The sequence below is a fragment of the Vidua chalybeata genome, chromosome 21 (assembly GCF_026979565.1).
Source record: "Vidua chalybeata isolate OUT-0048 chromosome 21, bVidCha1 merged haplotype, whole genome shotgun sequence".
NCBI classification, from domain to species: domain Eukaryota; kingdom Metazoa; phylum Chordata; class Aves; order Passeriformes; family Viduidae; genus Vidua; species Vidua chalybeata.
Window position 1 is genome coordinate 6,060,901 of NC_071550.1, and position 16,899 is coordinate 6,077,799.

At 44.8% G+C, this 16,899-nt stretch overlaps 1 protein-coding gene across 3 annotated transcripts in view; it reads right to left on the reverse strand.

Annotated features, from left to right (window-relative positions):
- The window catches only part of EEIG1 (estrogen-induced osteoclastogenesis regulator 1), a 37,053-nt gene that overhangs the window by 17,166 nt on the left and 2,988 nt on the right, over positions 1 to 16,899 (reverse strand). The window lies entirely within an intron of this gene.

Genomic DNA, 16,899 nt, shown 5'->3' on the forward strand with positions numbered 1-16,899 from the left:
CTCTGGCATAGCCTGAGCCTGCAGGAGGAAGAGAAGAAGCCTTCCTGAGTGCAGGAATCACTTCAGGTACAGCTCTGGCTTCCGCACAGCCCCCAGGGGAAGTTGGATTTTACCTTTCCAAGGAAGCTGGTTCAAAGGAGCCTGGAAACAAGGTGTGTGGGTCCTTCCACGAGGCTCTGGTTTCCTGAGCCTCTACAGGACCTGATCCATTACTGGCTCAGAGCCTGGCCCTCAGCCAGTTCAGTTCTCAATGTAATGAGGCGGGGGGAGGAAGGGAAGGCACTGCTGACAGCTGTGAGCAAGCAAGTCTGACTCTTATCTCTCCTCTAGCACAGGACAAAGGTGCAAGGGCAGCTGATAAACTGTTTGCTTTAGCAGGGAAAGGGAGGCTTCCCACCATCTGACCCAGGCAGGGTGTAAGCCAAAGGGACTGGTGGCAAAGGGGAGAGTGATCAGCTCTGGTAGTGTCTCCACTCCTTCTGGGAAGGAAGGGGAAGAAGCTGTAGCTCACATTCCATTAGGGCAACCTCGAGGTGAGCCCAAAGGGACAGATCCAGGGATTCAATCCTGAGCCAGGACGTCCCTGCTGATCCTCCAAGACATTGTGTGGGACCAAATGTGCCAGCCAAGGCAGACACAGAGAAGTAAAAAGGAATAGCTGACAAAAAATTGAAACCCGTAATCCTCTGTAATGCAGATAAAGGCTGATCATCCCTGTTTAAAACAAGAGAAAACAGAAGGCAACAATTCCTTCAAGGTAGAGAACTTAAATCCCTTCCAGACAGAACTCAGGCTCGCTATTGAAGTCAGTAAAAAGTGAGACATCTAAGTGCCAAAAATACCTTTGAATCTGGGATTATTAATTCAAGATGAGATCTGGTTCTCATTACTCAACTCAACTCACCCCAGCTCTCTCAGACAGGAGAAAGAAACACAACCAGAGGGATTAAAAAGGTTTTGCTTATAATAAAATATTCACCATGCCAGCCAAATTAGACACGTTACATTTCAAATATGAGTGCATTAAACCTGCCTCAACAATAAGCATCCTAAATGACCTAAAGGAAGGAAAAACTCAAGATACAGATGAGAAAAGGTATGCAACAGAATGGAAAACCACCTGTGATCACATGCTACAGAAACACAAGGCAGGTACAGGGGGATGCAGCAAACACTGAATATTTTAGCAGCATTAGTCACCTTTGGAAAGGAACTGCTATTTTCTAGAGAGCAAGGCTAATGCTAAAGCTACTACAGACACCAGAGCTCCAAGTGAATGCTGGAAGGCAGCTACAAGTGAAAGATGTTCGATCAGACAGCAGCACACGGGAGCACACCTTGTTCCCAACCCTGAGCAGAGCTCTAACTCCTGCCAGACCAGCATTCATGGGACTAAGCTCCAGCTCCCAGAGCACATGCCTGGCTCCCACAGCTGCAGGATCACCAGTGGGATCAAGAGCTGCTCCAGCATGTGAGTTTCCTTACTCAGGAGTTCTCACTCCTTTTACAATGCAGCCATGATTAAGCATCTGCTGGATGCTACTAAGTCCAATGAAGGCTAATTACTTCAAAACGTGGTAAAAAGTACTGATTAGCAATACAGAGCTCCATAGCTAATTTGCCTTTAGCCTAAGCTCCTCTAACAGACATTCTGCTTCTTATTAAGGATGTACATTGGCTTTCCAGAACTGCTGTAGATACCACACAGTGCAAGGGATTAGGAAAAGGATTTGGGGGTGTTATGCTACCCACAGCACTGTGATCATGAACCTCAGCTGCAGGTGCACACACAGCTTAGGGGTTTTGTGCCTTTGGAAAAGTCTGCACAGGGCAAGAAGGAGTTTATAAGTCAAAATCCAGAGCTGCTTTCCAGTCACAAGTTTCACAATCATTCAATAATGAATTTCAACCATTCTTGGTTTTTTATTTTAAAGGGTGGGGGCTGGGTCTGTATCATTAGACAAGCAAGCAACAGCTCTATTGTTTCAAACTGAACTCTAAAAAATTAGTTCCACATTTCCAAAAGATGGCATGTGGAGAAGCAATGGGCTTTGCCTATCCACCTCCCTTCAAGCTATCGTTAGGCTGGTAATTAGAGAACATTAAAAAAGGGATTAAAAAAAAAGAGAATTCAGATGATGAGCAGTTTTGTATTTAGCCCTGGAATATTCTCTGATGTACAATTATGAACCATCATACAGAAACAAAAAAACGCCCAAGAAAGATGATGAGGGCTGCACTGAGAGACGTTTTCTTTCATCCTAATCACAAGGCAACTAAAAGTAAAGCAGAAACTAACAGCTTAAAACCAGAAGTGTCTAATTTTAAGTTTCACTCTGTATTTGGAGAACCAGAAATAGTTCACACCAATGGCAGGTCTAGGTGCCAATGCAACGGGTCTTCAGAAGTTTTATTTTAGAAAAGCTGTCTGTATAATTTTGCAAAAAGACTCCCAGAAGGTTGAATCCCTGCCAAGCTAAGCTTTGCCCTCTTCTGACTTCAGACTTATTCAAAGCTGTGTAATTACTCTTTCCAGACCTAAATATACCTCCTCAGAATAAATCAGTGCAATCCTGTGGCAGCTTTTGTGAAAAGTGGAGTTTTAGAAAGAGCTTTGTGAGGTTTTCTAATCCTGGAGCTGCTCATCAACCTCCAGCTTGAGGAAGAGTTTTTTGCATCCCTCATCCATCATCCTAGCTTTCAAGAGAAGATCTACCAGAAAAAGAGCAGCTGGAAGATGCTTCACTATGGCATGGTGAGAATTCAAGTAATGGGAGTGATGCACAGCAAGGCCCATTGCTTTAGCTGCTTTTGGAGAGGCAGCAGTGAACTCAGGGAAGCCTCCAATGCCACTTTGGGTTGAGATCTCACACACAGCTCTGGAGACAGGCAGAAAAACACACAACAAACAGACCTTAAAGAAGAAATGTTTCCCAGCTGTGGTTTAAGTGCCATGGACAGACGAGCACTGTTACAGAAAGCTACAAGGCTCACTCTGAATTCAAGTTGGTAAAGCAAACACTTCTAGAAAAAGACCACATATACATCCCATGCTATCTTGGGCTACTGTGAACCTCTCTCCCACATGAAAACCCAGCTAATGAAACACTAGAGCAGAGATTAAAACTTCTATTTACAGACTCAGAGCTGAGTTGTGGGTATCAACCTTCCAACACACCACCCGCTGAAACACTTTTGCCTTGCTGAAGCATTTAGAAAAGCAGATGTTTCACTCTTGCTTTATGGCAGTTGCCACACATAAGACAGTGTCATATAAAGGCCACAGCCTTACTGGAAGGGCTGCAGCAACAAAAAATAGCTTTTAATGTCAAACCTTTCACTAGAGCAGCGTGTCTCAGTCTGATGTTTCATGCATGGGCAAATGTGGGAAAACCTCAGGCTAAATGGGACAGTACAGAGATAAGCACGCACAAAGAGCTTCTTATTCAGATTTACTCCTCCTCGTTACACAGAGGGGAAGGGTAAGCTTTCCTATTTCTGATGCTCAGTCCACATGCTCACTGTCCCCCCTCTGAGATGTGGATCTGTGTCAGAGCCTTCAAGCAGAACTAATCCCCCTCTCAGCAGACCTAGTCCTCTGCACCCTCCTCCTCCCTGGTTCACCACTGCAGCAGGAGCAGCAGCATCTTATCTGATAAGGCACAGGAGAGATAATACCATTTTAAAGAGGCTGCCAAGCCAGCTCCCAGCTCAGATTCTTTTAAGTGCAGTGAAAAACAGCCCTTCAAGGGGCCCTGACACACACCAGCAGTGGGTCTTCTGGGGAGTAAGGGAACACAATCCCTGCAATGCAGGTACAGTCCCCTCAATCACAGAGAAACAGAAGATCACATTATTTCAGCAAATTGCACTGGAAAAGCATCTTCTACACCATCTCTTTACACAGCTCTGCTTTCATCTGCAGAGACACAGTTAAAACAGTCCCATCTAACCCCCAGCCCTTCCAAAGGCTGAATTAGAGCAGAATCACTGACACTCTTGTAGCTTGGAAAAGCCTGGAACAATCCTGCATTTTGCTCCAGAGAAGACAGTTACTATTTTAACTAGATTATCTAGTGCAAAGCTGTAGGAGAGACCTTTGGTAAGTGCAAGGAAAAATCCCTGAAAAGCCTGTTTCAAAACTGACTTTCTAGGATGCTCAGGAACCAGAACACCCCGGAGTTCACAGCACACCAAAATATATCCCATCCTACTAACACAGCAGGTCCTGCTACAAACAGTGCCTAATCACTGCCTATAAAACACAGGAATTACAAAAGTGGGTGAACATTCATATGTAATACAAAGCAAGCCCTCATTTAGCCATTAGCTGGTTTAGAGTTACAATCCAGAACCTGCAGGTATCTCCAAATAATGGGCTTAGGACAGGGCACTTCACGGCAGTACACACCTTATTAAAGAAAAATGCAGCTCTGAGGCTTTGCCATCCTGATGCCTGGCAAGGAAAAGGAGAGGAATCCACAATGAGCAGGATGCACTGTGGGCAGACACCACAGGAACAGGTCACATTGGTAAAGCTTAGGGCTGCCATCACCTGCTTAATTTTGTTGTCAAGCTCATGGAGGCCAAACAGAGGTAGGAAAGAAGGAGCAAACACAATGTAGGAATAGGTGCTGGGAAGCTCAGTGGAAACACATGCAGGAATGAGAAGTGACACACCATATCCCCTGGGGAACATCTTACAGAATCATTAAAACCAGCTGGATACACAATGTATGAAATCCTAGTTTAACCTGGAGGCGGACATCTGCTTTACAAGCTTACACAGAAGGGTTGTGCCTTCCCTGAGCAGAAGCAGTGCAAGGGCTGCAGGGAACTCCCAACAATAAAGTTACTCTGCTGTGCCTGGGCTTACATCACTGGCTAGAACAACTGCCAACCCAAGGAGCTGGACGTCTCCCCCTCTGCAAACAACCCCATATTCTCCAGCTGACAAGTGCTGGTTGTTGTTCAGTAGACATGAGCAGTTATGATGGAAAAATGGCTCAGAGACAGATGATGCAGACTGTGTTACTGAGAGAACTAAGCAAGCCTTTGTCATTTGAAACAAGTCTTATTTGGATGTTTCATTGCAAGTGTTTTAAACAAGGGTTCAGCAGTAAGGTCACTGCATCTACCAACCTACTCATAAAATGAACTTTTGAACTCCCAGCAAACCCATTCCAATGGCCCACGGTGAAGAAGGACACCTACCCTCATCTCCCTTGTGACATCAGCTTACACCTGTTCAGTTCTTCATTTGCACCAGAGCAGTGAGATGTAAAGGCTCCCTAAATGCTAAATGTGTACACCAATGCTTTCAGAATGAGCCAATCACACAACCCAGCATTTCTGAGGGACAACAAGGCAAGCTCCAAAACTTCTGCAGGGCTTCACCTGCTGTCTCAGTTCTACCTCACAGCAGGAGATGGACATACATCCACTCCTGCTGTTCACTGGCAGCTGGGGAGGTGGGGAGAAGTGAACAGGGAAGGAAGAGTAGGGGAAAGTCAGCTCAGGAAACCAGATTCCACTTATGCAGTTAAGAGCACAGGCTGCTTAATCCTTACTTTACTGGACATGAGACAAATACAGGAAAAAGGATTAATGGCAAATGTACAGGAAAAAAAAATAGCTAATGGAAGAAACTCCAGCCACAACTGAGATACCAAGGTAAGGAACAATCAAGGCAGCTTCACTGGGGGACAGGGGATGATGATGACAGCACTGAGTATGTGCAAGGCAGCCGAGGAAAGAACTGGAGCAAAAACAATAAGGCAAGCATGAACTAAAAACAGTATTCAAAGAATGATTTAGATATCGTCCTTAGGAGCAAGCTGGTATCTAGCAGGCAAGGGATTGACTTTCTATAGCTTTAACCTTATTTCCAGAAAAAGCCTATTTCTGTAAAGTATGTCTTTGGAGCTGTGTCTTACAGTTCCCTCCAAGGCAGTGATCAATCTTGATGAAGGTCCACCAGTACAAGCCAGGGAGTGATAATCCTTGCTGGAGAATGGGAGTGTCAGTCAGTCAATCACCAGAACAAAACCCTCCAGCATGAGCATTCCTAGTTGTGTATTAACAGCTTCTTTGAAAGTCATTCAGTTATGTCTGCACCCCAGTCACATGAACCCAGACGTGTCTTTTGGAAGTGACAGACATGAAATGCTGCACCTCATGCACTATGTCCCATAGGCAAGAGCTTTCCAGTGCAGTGCATCCCATGTACTCCAGATCACTGCACTAGGTAGCCAGGCTCTCCAGTACATTCAGGGCTTCTCAAACCACTGGGAGTTATTCTAGAAGAAATATTGCCAATCGTTCCTTGTATCTGTATCTTAAAACTATTAAACTCCTCCTAACATGAATTATGTTAAAAATACCATAAGAAATGAAACAATGGAGGTTATTTAAAAAAATCACATGCAGCTGGTGACCAAGTGCTCCAGGAGAAGCTGCATAAGGAAACAGAAATTATGTCAGATGGAGAAAGTAACTCACAGAAAAATGACCCTTTAGAACTTAAGCTATAGAACAAGTCAGATAAGTTTTGGAAGGGTAAGCAAGGGTGAAGCAGGGAGAAGGCATGGAGAAATAATTCTAACAGACTTGGCTGCAAGCAGCAAGGGATGGGTACATGGCACTTTAAAGATGGGACATGCCCAGCAGAGCCACTCTGCTTTGAGGTATTTGTAATTTACATTCTATCATCTGGAAGAAAAGCTGGACATCAGGAAAACAAATGCAAGAAGGGAGTGTAACAGTAAATGCTGCGCAATCTATTGTTACACACTGTGCTGAAGGCAGACCAACCCAAAGCAACACATATCCAAGGACTTCTTGCCACATCTACAGAGCACGAGCTCTTTCTGGTCTGAGGCCAGGGATGTGTGCCAGGAGCAAAAACATCACAAGCAAAGAACTACCAAACTCCTAAGTGTAAAGAAAGGAATAACTGGATAGATGACTCAGTTACTAAAACACAAGGCTGTAATAACGTGCGTATTGAATGCTGAAAGACGCATTTGCCTTTTTTGAACTCTCATCATGCACTGAGTCACCACACCAACTCCTACTTCCATTGTTCCGATAGACTCTGTCGGAGCTGGGCTAGCCAGGAATGAGCCATGTGCCAGGCTGCCAAGCCCACCACCAGTGCTTTCCTCCCATAAGCAAATCTACAAGGATTTAACTTTCAGAAGAAACCAGAGCAGGTTTCTGCCCTGCAGATTGCACTTGAGTCTGCTCAGGTCAGCCACCAGCTCCCACACTCAGGGTTTTGTCCCTTCTCCAGCCTGGCTCACGTGTGTTGTTCCTCTTGCTTTCTCTTGTTGCTCGTGCTATCTTGCAGTTCACATCCACCATGCTCTGAAAAACAAACTCTGGGCCTAAATACCTCTTAGATCTAATATTCCACAACTACAACCACTGAACAATCAAATGTGCATAAAACAGGCATGAGGACAACTTAACTAAGTTACCTCTTATGAACTCAAACCTGCACCTCCCGTCCAGCCAGCTATGCTTACAGGGGGATAAAAAAACCCAAGCTGAGAGAATTCCTTGTTACTGGGGGGTGGAAGGCACAGAAGGAGGGGGTGATCAGGCTCATTACCAACGACTATATAGTAAACCCCACGAAAGTTAAAAGAGGGTGAAAAAAGATCCCAACTCTTCCAGGGTCTGTTGGCCCCTTGGACAAATCACAATTCAAATCTCCCCTGTGGTTCTAACAGATCGAGGACCTAAAGCTTCAGAAGGTCCCAAACACTTCAGAAAAACTCTGAAGTTTGCTCTGTACAGATGTTTTCACGACTAAGGTAGAATAATACAGTAAATTTCTGAGCCAGTATGTGTTTCTGCATCACAACGTGGCTTTTCTCGAAAGCCTTTTCATTTTACATCTGTGGTCTGCCAAAAGTGAAGATTCGCTGATTATCCATTGCTGCTGTATATTTATAAACTTTCTTCATCCCCTAAGTGTTAGCTGCTATTCTGAGAGATTCCAGATTTGGATATTGCTGACTAAATTTAAACTCCCAGTGAAGAAAGACAGCAATGTAAACTCCGCCAAGGAGAACTCTGATGATGTGCCCACTTCACAGGGCACAAGACATGGCTACAAGCCTGTACTGTAAGAAAGCTAGCTTTGAACACAAGATGCTCTTATGAAGAAAAAGCCACTTATAAAGAAAAAAGTTACCTTTCAAAACCAAAAAAAAAAAATCAACACTTGCCCCCAAATATGAGAAAAATCCAGACATGGGTTAATTCAATAGGCCAAGGATTTGCTGGGATAGTAAAACCGGCAAATGAAAACTCAGAAGGGAATCAACACAAGACTAGGAACAACATCACTAACACAAGTGATGTGCAGAATGTTTTTGCCTCTAAGGCAGGTTTAGGGCACGTGAAGACATAATGAGGCCAGAACAGTTAAGTGACTTTTTTTGCCAATATCAACCCTGCTTCAACTGGGAGAGTTTGCCAATGTAGCTGTACCAGGGAGGTCTTTATAGTGCAAATTAACCTGCACATGAGGCCAAGTTCATTTCTGGAATAATTTCATTAATATCGTATGATGTAACATCACTGCAATTTGGCTCAAACATGCTGAAAAGTCTTTCAGCAAATAAGCTGTCTCATGTCAACCCTGGTGCTAAAAGTAGGCTTAGTTACCCAAGAGGTAACACCCAACCATGCTCAGACGTGTTTCCCTATGAGTCATTTCTATGGAGTACACATTTACTCAAAACAAATACAATAGCCCAGGAGAAGGGCTTTATATGTTAACAGCAACTTTTTCATTCCAGGATCAACACAGGTGTTTTTGGGATGGCTCCTTTATAGAGGCACCATTCAGCAGTACAAATGAGGTGACTGGTTTTATGGACAAGGTTCAAACATGTTTTCCCTGAACCTCTGTCCCCTCCATCAATATCTATCACTGCTGGTATTTATCAGCAAAAAGGGCACTCAGCAGGAGAGGTTTGCAAATGAGAAGAGGCTGCTGAGTAAACTTGTTGACCCCTGACTCAACACTGAACTAGTGGTGATGGGCTGGGACTCCTAACTCAGCCCCTCCCATCTCTCCCTTCCCTTCTGCCCCAGTTTCAGTGTCAGAGCTAGCAAGAGGGGAGATAAAAGGGTCTGAGACACAGCAGTTAGAGCTGATTTTTCCCCTCTGGAGCCAGAGCTGCAGACAAACACAATTCTCTAAGGAAGACCAATATCTCATGGTGCCACTAATGAGAGAAAGGTAATTTCATAAATTACATCTTGTTTAAAGGCAGAATATGGGAGAGCTCTGCATTTAGTGCCAGCAGCAAGTGCTGGTTAAGACCTTGGGAGATGTCAGCACAGGATCCCACTGCAGGAGCAGGTTTCTGAGGATCACTGAGGCTTTACCTCCTCTGTGGCTGTCACCACAAGCTGTATTCAGACATGCTCCCTGGATTCTCCCCTGCTGACAGCAAATGACATTGGAGATGTACTGCATCACTTCTGGAGGGAAAACAACAGGCAGGTTTGTTTTGAGAGAACAGATGCACTTGCACTTACAGCAGGAAAAGTCATCACTATAAACCTACATCAGAAATGGACCTTAAAGAGAACAGGAGCCACAGTATCATCAGCTACTCCCTATCCAGCACAAAAAGGGTGTTCAACAAAGCAGAAAGGCAGCAAAGGACAGCAATAGTGGTAGGAAATACACTCCTCCACAGCACAGTTTCCCTTGCAGCAAAGAGCACTGCAGGCTGCTGAAGGTACAAACGAGCAGCACTGCGCTTGTAAGAATTTGACATTTATATAGATGCAATATCCTGGTGTTACCAGAACAGGCCACTGACAGAAGCCAGGGAAAGCTTTCCTGCAGAGGGGTTACTGCATAATTAATCTGTAACACAGGCAAGCAGACTACCTCTGCTCAGCCTTGCTGCTTAGTCTGGAAGCAGGACGCTGCACTAGCCGGGGCTGACTGGTTACAGCAAGGCTGCCTAAGTGCAAATGGGATTGCTTCATCTCGGAGCAACGGAGCATTAATGGCTCTGGAAAAACTGCTGAATTATAAATATCCTACCGGCCTCCCTCATATTCTCTGACATGCAGGCACAGCCTAAGCAAGGATGGGAAGAACAGGAACTAGCAGGAGAAATAGGCATGATGGAAACACAACTAAACTGGAAACCCTCTCCTCAACCTACACAGATGCAAACAAAAACCCACTGAACACCATGATGCCACACCCACCTCACCTTGGCCGTCTCAAGCAGAAATAAAGCCTCAAAGTCTGATACAATGCCACGTAAAAAAAAAATCTCTATGCCAGGTTTTTTTTCCAGAGAAGTGCTTTCTTCTTCCTCTCCTGGCCATCTGCATTTTTATTTTGATGAACAATATTATCCCTTAAAGACTGGAAAGAGAAGTGACCAGACAGAGAACAAGACAACTCAATCACATGACCTCTGTAGGTCTCTAAAGCTGCATTGCTAATTAGTTCTGCAGCTTTCTAGCCCTTCCAGGACAGTAAATCCACATACTCTCTTCCTTCCTTCCACGTTAGCACTCACAGCGCTTTCAGGCTGAACAGAGTTAATTTCTTATTTAAAGTACAGCATACAGCAGTAAAAGTATTTTTAGCTTCATCCTATCTCCTAATACAATATGGGACCTCCTTCAAGGCCTCCTCCCACCAATGAGGTAGGATAAGTCCAGCCAAAGGAAAGGCATAATCCTGCTCTCCCGCCAGCTCAGCTACTCGCTCTCCGCAGGGAGTGTGGCCTCTATATATGCTACTGCTTATGTAGAACATCCTGTCTCTTCCACACCTGCCTCCTCCCAATCCTTTAGTCTCTATGTGCTTCCTTTTCATTGTCTACCTCATCCCCATAACTCCACCCCAGCTCCTTGGCCTTATCCACCAAGCTACAGGGGTGACCCATGCGAAGCACGTGACAATGACACCCACGATAATCAGCGATTTCGAATCGTGCACAACAATTCTCTTTCTTGCTCATCAGATTAAAAATACACCAAACAAGAAGGCTGTTCATGCAGCGAACACTGGCACAACTGTTTGTCTAGTGGGAAGTGCCTTTCAAACCCAGGCCCTAAAATGAGATGCCGAGTCCCACTGTATGGTACCAGAGGGATGATGATGCCAAGTCCGGAGTTACAACAGCGACGTGCATCGTGTCTCCCAGCAAGTGCACTTGGCACAATATGAATAAACTGCAAGAGGAAAAAAATAAAGTCTCTCACCCTGCAGGGCAAGCAGCTGGTACTGGGGTGGGCTGACACATCCTGAAATAACACCTGAAATGATCACCTTTACAGCACGAATTTCTGACACAAGTTCACAGGATGCTACAGAAGAAATATGCAGATCCAAATGTTGGTCCAGGGAACTTCCAAAGGCTTCTAATTATTAAACAATAACCCAGCTATGAAATAATTCCTGACCCATTTCAGAGTAGGCCACAAGCAGAGTGAAGAGCTGGCAGCCCACAGAGGATGCAGAACATATCCTGTTTGAAGAAGGGAGGTCACACACAGAGCCACATCCGCCTGTCCTCACACGGATGAGGCCTCACAGAGCCACACACACAGGTGGATGCTGCAGAGTTCTCCATCCCACACTGCCAGGCCTGAAGTGAGGGAGGTTTGTGATCTGAGAAGACATTGAGCTCTTTCCTGAAACACTAACGGATGTAGTTTCCTGCAATAAAATAATAATAAGCAATAAATCCGTACCTGCCTCATTTATAGAAACTGGTAACAGAACAACTTGCCACTGGCAACTTACGGCCTATTAAAATACCAACCGCTGTGCAGAGGGACCACAGGCTGCCGAAGGCATGCATGAATTCCTCAGAAATTCAGCTACAAAGCTAGAGTCAACCTAATGGCAGCTCAAGAGCACAAAGAATAAAGAGACTGGAAGCCCTTTAGGATTTTCCCTGTATTTCAGGAATAAATATATGTCTTAAAGGAACAGGGCCACTCTCACCTACCTTCCCTGATTCTCAGCCAGAACTGATGGTATTGTCACCCTGCAAATTAAGTGGGCCACAGAGCCCTGGTTTCCCAGTAGAACATTAATTTCCAGTGAGTAATTTTTCTGAGCCAAGGGCTGCTTAAGTCACACAGATAAGGCCTTTGCTAAGAGTCAGCTGTCAAAGCAATGCCAGCTCAGAACCAGCGATGAGGGGGAAGTTTGAAAGCCGCCTGTATCTGAACGTATTTACTGATGCTGTACACACAGCGCATCGGTTACAGCGCTTCAGACTGCAGCTTCTGCTCAGCAGAGCAGCCTCTGCCTGAGCCACAGCAGGCAGGACAGGGCCAGGCCGTGAACAGAGACTGTTCTTTACTCTACAGGATACAGCCCCCGTGGCAGGAAGGTTTTAACGTAATTCTGCCAGTCTTGTGACAGCCTTCGATGCGGTGAACGGTGACAGGAAGAGGCAAGTATGGCACAAAGCAAATCAACCCGCTCCAAAGCGTCTGTCAGACCCTGCAGGTGTAGCAGCCAGAGGCCAGAAAAGGTGAGAGAAGTGCTTTGCAAACTCAAAGCACAACTTAAGATGGTTTGTGCTGGGGACCTTGTGGTGCTCCATCACTTCTGCAATTTTTCCAACACTCTCAATATGCGAGAGGTTAAACCTCATCCACTGCTTCTGCTCTCACAACTGCCACCTACATTTAGCTGCACTACTGGAATGAACCCCCTTTTTGTATTCTCTGTATTTGTTTCAGAATGTAAGGCACTGCAGGTACTATGCTTGAATTTTTTCTTGAAATAGGTCATGTTTTATTGCAAATCACTTCTAGAGACTGTATTCAAATCACTTCTCCATTAACACCCCCAGCCTATTCCTGAGGCTCTGCCAGGAAGGAAGGATGTTATGTGAAGCTGCTCTGGAGCATGAAAACAGTCTATTGATCTGTATAATAGGAATATTTGTACATGTAGGGAAGGTCTGCATTTCCAGACACATTTGCAACAAAAGTACTTTTAAAATACGTTAACACACCACATGCTCTAGCAGAGGATAGAGCCAAGCACATACTGTCCTAAAATAGGGAACTGGGAGAACAGTTTAAAGTCACAATCAAGTTCTTTGCTCTACTAAACCGTGACAATCCCACTGGAATCAAAAGGCAGCACTCAGCAACTGATCCCCTTTTCACTACAGCCGGTTTTCTTTTCTCCTGGGGACTCTAGAAGAAACTATTTAGTTACCTAACCTTTGTTTTTTAAGGCAGACATAAGTCAAGATTCAGATCTCAACCAGGCTGAACCAGTCTTTCAGTCTCTGATTAAACAAGCAGCTAACGATTTTCCAGTCTGAAAAAAGCGAAACATGGTCAGCTTAATTACCTGAAGTGTCAGGCACAATGACTATTTATGTAAAGACAGTGAAGTAGTTGATTTCTAACTCCCACCATCAAGAGCTGCATTCTGGAGGTGGCACAACTTGCACCTCCCTTCACAAAAATTTTTTAATCACCAGCCCTATGTTAGCAGGGCAATGCTTCTCTCCTTTATTTATGTCCTACAGTAGTGAATAAGTTCTGTTTATCACTAAGGCATTACGATGCTTTTTATCCCACCAGCTGCCAAAAGCAAGTAGCTCATTTGTGCCTACACGATGATGACAGAGCCACACTTGCACAAAAGCTGACCTCAGTCCACAAGGAGCTGTCAGTGTGAGGTGTCTTCCCAAATATCAGTGTTTCTTTGGTATTCTGGATGAAGCTTTACACCCCCAAAAAATAAATCAAGTACACAGTGCAGGAAGTGGCCTTTCATACTGACTCAAAAATTGCAAGGCTAAGAACATTGTGGGTTCAGGCTGCAGCACTGACATATTTGGAGGTCAGACCACCCCAACAGGGTCAGGTCTTCCCAGATCGAGCCCACATGCAAACAGGGCAGGGCTGCAGGAGACAAGCTACATGAATTGTTTCAAACTGCTGCAACGAGTGCCAGGATCAGAAAACCAAACTGAAATGCTGCAGATGCTTGCAAAAGCATGGTCTCAAAAAAAAAAAATACAGTCTGAGGTGCCTTCAGAAGACAATGAGGAAGGTGGGAAATGCCCTCAAAGCTGCTCAACTCATGCAAAACAGTCTTTTCTCTAGAGTCAGACAGGGGCTTTCAGAGTACAATCCCTTCCTTCAAATCCAGAAATACCAGAGTGAAACTGCTGGCAGGCTAACAGAACAATGTAGGATGAGGTGTCAGGAGTCTGTGGATAACACCTGGCTTTCCACTTCCTTCACGTTGTGTGCCAGCAATGCTCGCTGCCAACACAGAGCCAGAAATCACTCAGCACCAAGGCAAAGAGCATCTGGCTGTCACTCAACATGAACTGTAAGCAGAGAGGGGGAATTTAATTGAGTCTTCCTCTTCTGGGACACCCAAAGATGCACATGAACTTACTACATCAGCCTTTAGCTTTAGGCACTCATTTGGACACCCAGTCTCCTGCCTGCGCTGATCCATGGATGGGATACCTCCCCATGAATTTATTGTCTCATCTCTCTAGGAACGAAGCTGCACAACCCCCCAGAAAGCTTCAAACTGGTACAAAATGCAGCCGCCCACCTGCTCCACAAAAACGGTTGCCATGAATACATCCCTACTTCTCTGTGCCTGCTATTTTTAAACATACTTGGGAGGCAACTGAATTCACTGGTGGTTGTGCTATTTAAGTATCTGGATTAAAAATATTCAAGGAATATATTGGTACTTCTCAATATATTGGGAAATACAGCATTTGCCTGGCCTACACCTGGCTCAGATGTCTTTTCAGATGCCCACCTTCTGTAATCCAACTGCAAGGTGATAAAACCCAGAGACACAATAGATGCTTTAAACACAGAGCACTGTAAACTGAAACCTGTGAGTTTTATTCCTCAGAAGTCCCAGAACAGCCTAAAGAAACTTTACAAAGGGAGAGGAAAGGACAAGCAAAAAGATATTTACAGCTGAAACTTTAGTCATTAAAATACCTATAGTTCAATGCAAGGCCTGACCACAGGAAGACTGGAAATAAGAGTACTTGCCTGCAAGAAAATAATAATTTAAAAAAACCCAAACAAACCAGAAAACCCAGGAGAGGCAGATCCCCAAAGCTGAATATGCTGACAGGACCTGAACCTTTTCCAGACATCCTTGAATTCCTAAGAGCATTTAGTCTTAACACATTTCAGACAGGCTCCCCTCCAGCCAGAAGTGTGAGCAGTCTGGGAATCACGCTGGGCTCCCATCAGCCCAGTGTGTGTCCCACCAGACCCTGAGCACCAGCTGTGGCAGGTCTGTAAGTGCAACCCAGGCTGAGCTGGACTTGGGACCAGGACAGGCTGATGGGAGCCAGCAGCACAGGCTGCTGCTTCTGCCTTGCCCACAGGTCAAAATGATCCCAGTGCCACCTGGGACTCGTTGGGAATATCATATTCCCACCTCCTGCCACAGACAAGCATGAGGTGTCAAGTAAGCTTATTGTAAATAACCTGAAAAATTAGTCTCTGGAGGTTCCTGTGTAACACTCCTCTTTCCGCAAGACAACTATAAAAACTGATTTAATGTTTCCTGTGAAGAGTTCCTATACCTGCTTCTAACCTCAGTTTACAGACTCCAGGTGACGTGGGATACATTATTCAGATCAGTTCTCTGAAAACTCATGGTCATGAAGAGCTACAGCTCAGCTCAATCGCAGCCACCGACCTCCAAATAGCCCAGATCACAGAAGCCCAAATCGATTGCAGAGCAAACACCAGATTTTGGACATAAGCAGATCACAAGAGATTACCTGCCAGACATCACAACCTCAAACCCAATCAGTTTTGGAAGCAGTTGATTTCAGAGAAACAATCATAGACTCTAAACAACTTACAGATTTCTAACACAACATTTATACAGTATCTCCTCTCCTTTAATCTTTCCCAGTGAGTATCAAAAAGGTGATAGAAATGAAGAGAGGAGCACAGAGCAAAGCCAAGGCATGACCTAGGAGCCTCTCCACACAGTAACTCTTCTGGAAATTCATCCCTCCTGAAGTTTCTCTAACTGCAACAGGGAAAAATATTTGGAAAAGGTCAAATGACTCAATACCACTGAGACCCATAACTTTTCAAGCAGGAACAGGTTTCCATGTGCTTTCAGTTAGAGCACAGACAGGTTGGGGGAAAGGCGGGAAACCCCCCAGCCCTCTTTGCCTTTGCTCGTTTCAGAGCTATGTATGTGTTTGGTTTTGAATTACAGTTGATTTTGCTGCTGGAACACATCTGCAACGCTGAGCGAACTACGGAACCCCAGCCAGCTCAGAAAACAACCCACACGGCTGGCAGCACCAGCAAATCCCAGAAGCTGCTTTCAGGGACAACAAGGAGAGGGAGATGGACATTTCTCTGCACAGGCTTTTTCTGAGACACCCTCCAGTGCCACTTATTCTGTTATGGCTCCAGGAAGTGGAAGGGTTAATTTCTTTCCAAGTTCACATACTGTTTGAATTCCTTAGATAAACTACTTCCACCAAACCCAAGGATCTAGCCTCAGGGGAGAACACTAAGGAAAAGCTCTTTTGATAGATTTTCTTCAAAAGAGAAATTAATTCAAAGTCCATTTCTGGAGGTGTTCCACACCCTTGGCTTCTATGGACTTCAGATGAAGTTGCATCGTGCCTCTGGAAAAAAAACCCAAGCTTTGAGCACTGCCTTAACAATTCTGTTTGCAAGACAAATGTTTTATGCTTGCCCAATAAAATCTTCACTCCTGAAATGAGAAAGCTCAGTACACAGCAATATAAAGAGGAAAACCAGACCCAACCAGGCTTTAGTCCTGGCATAAAGCAGTTAACAGCTAGCACAAACTAATCCTGTAGCTTTAAA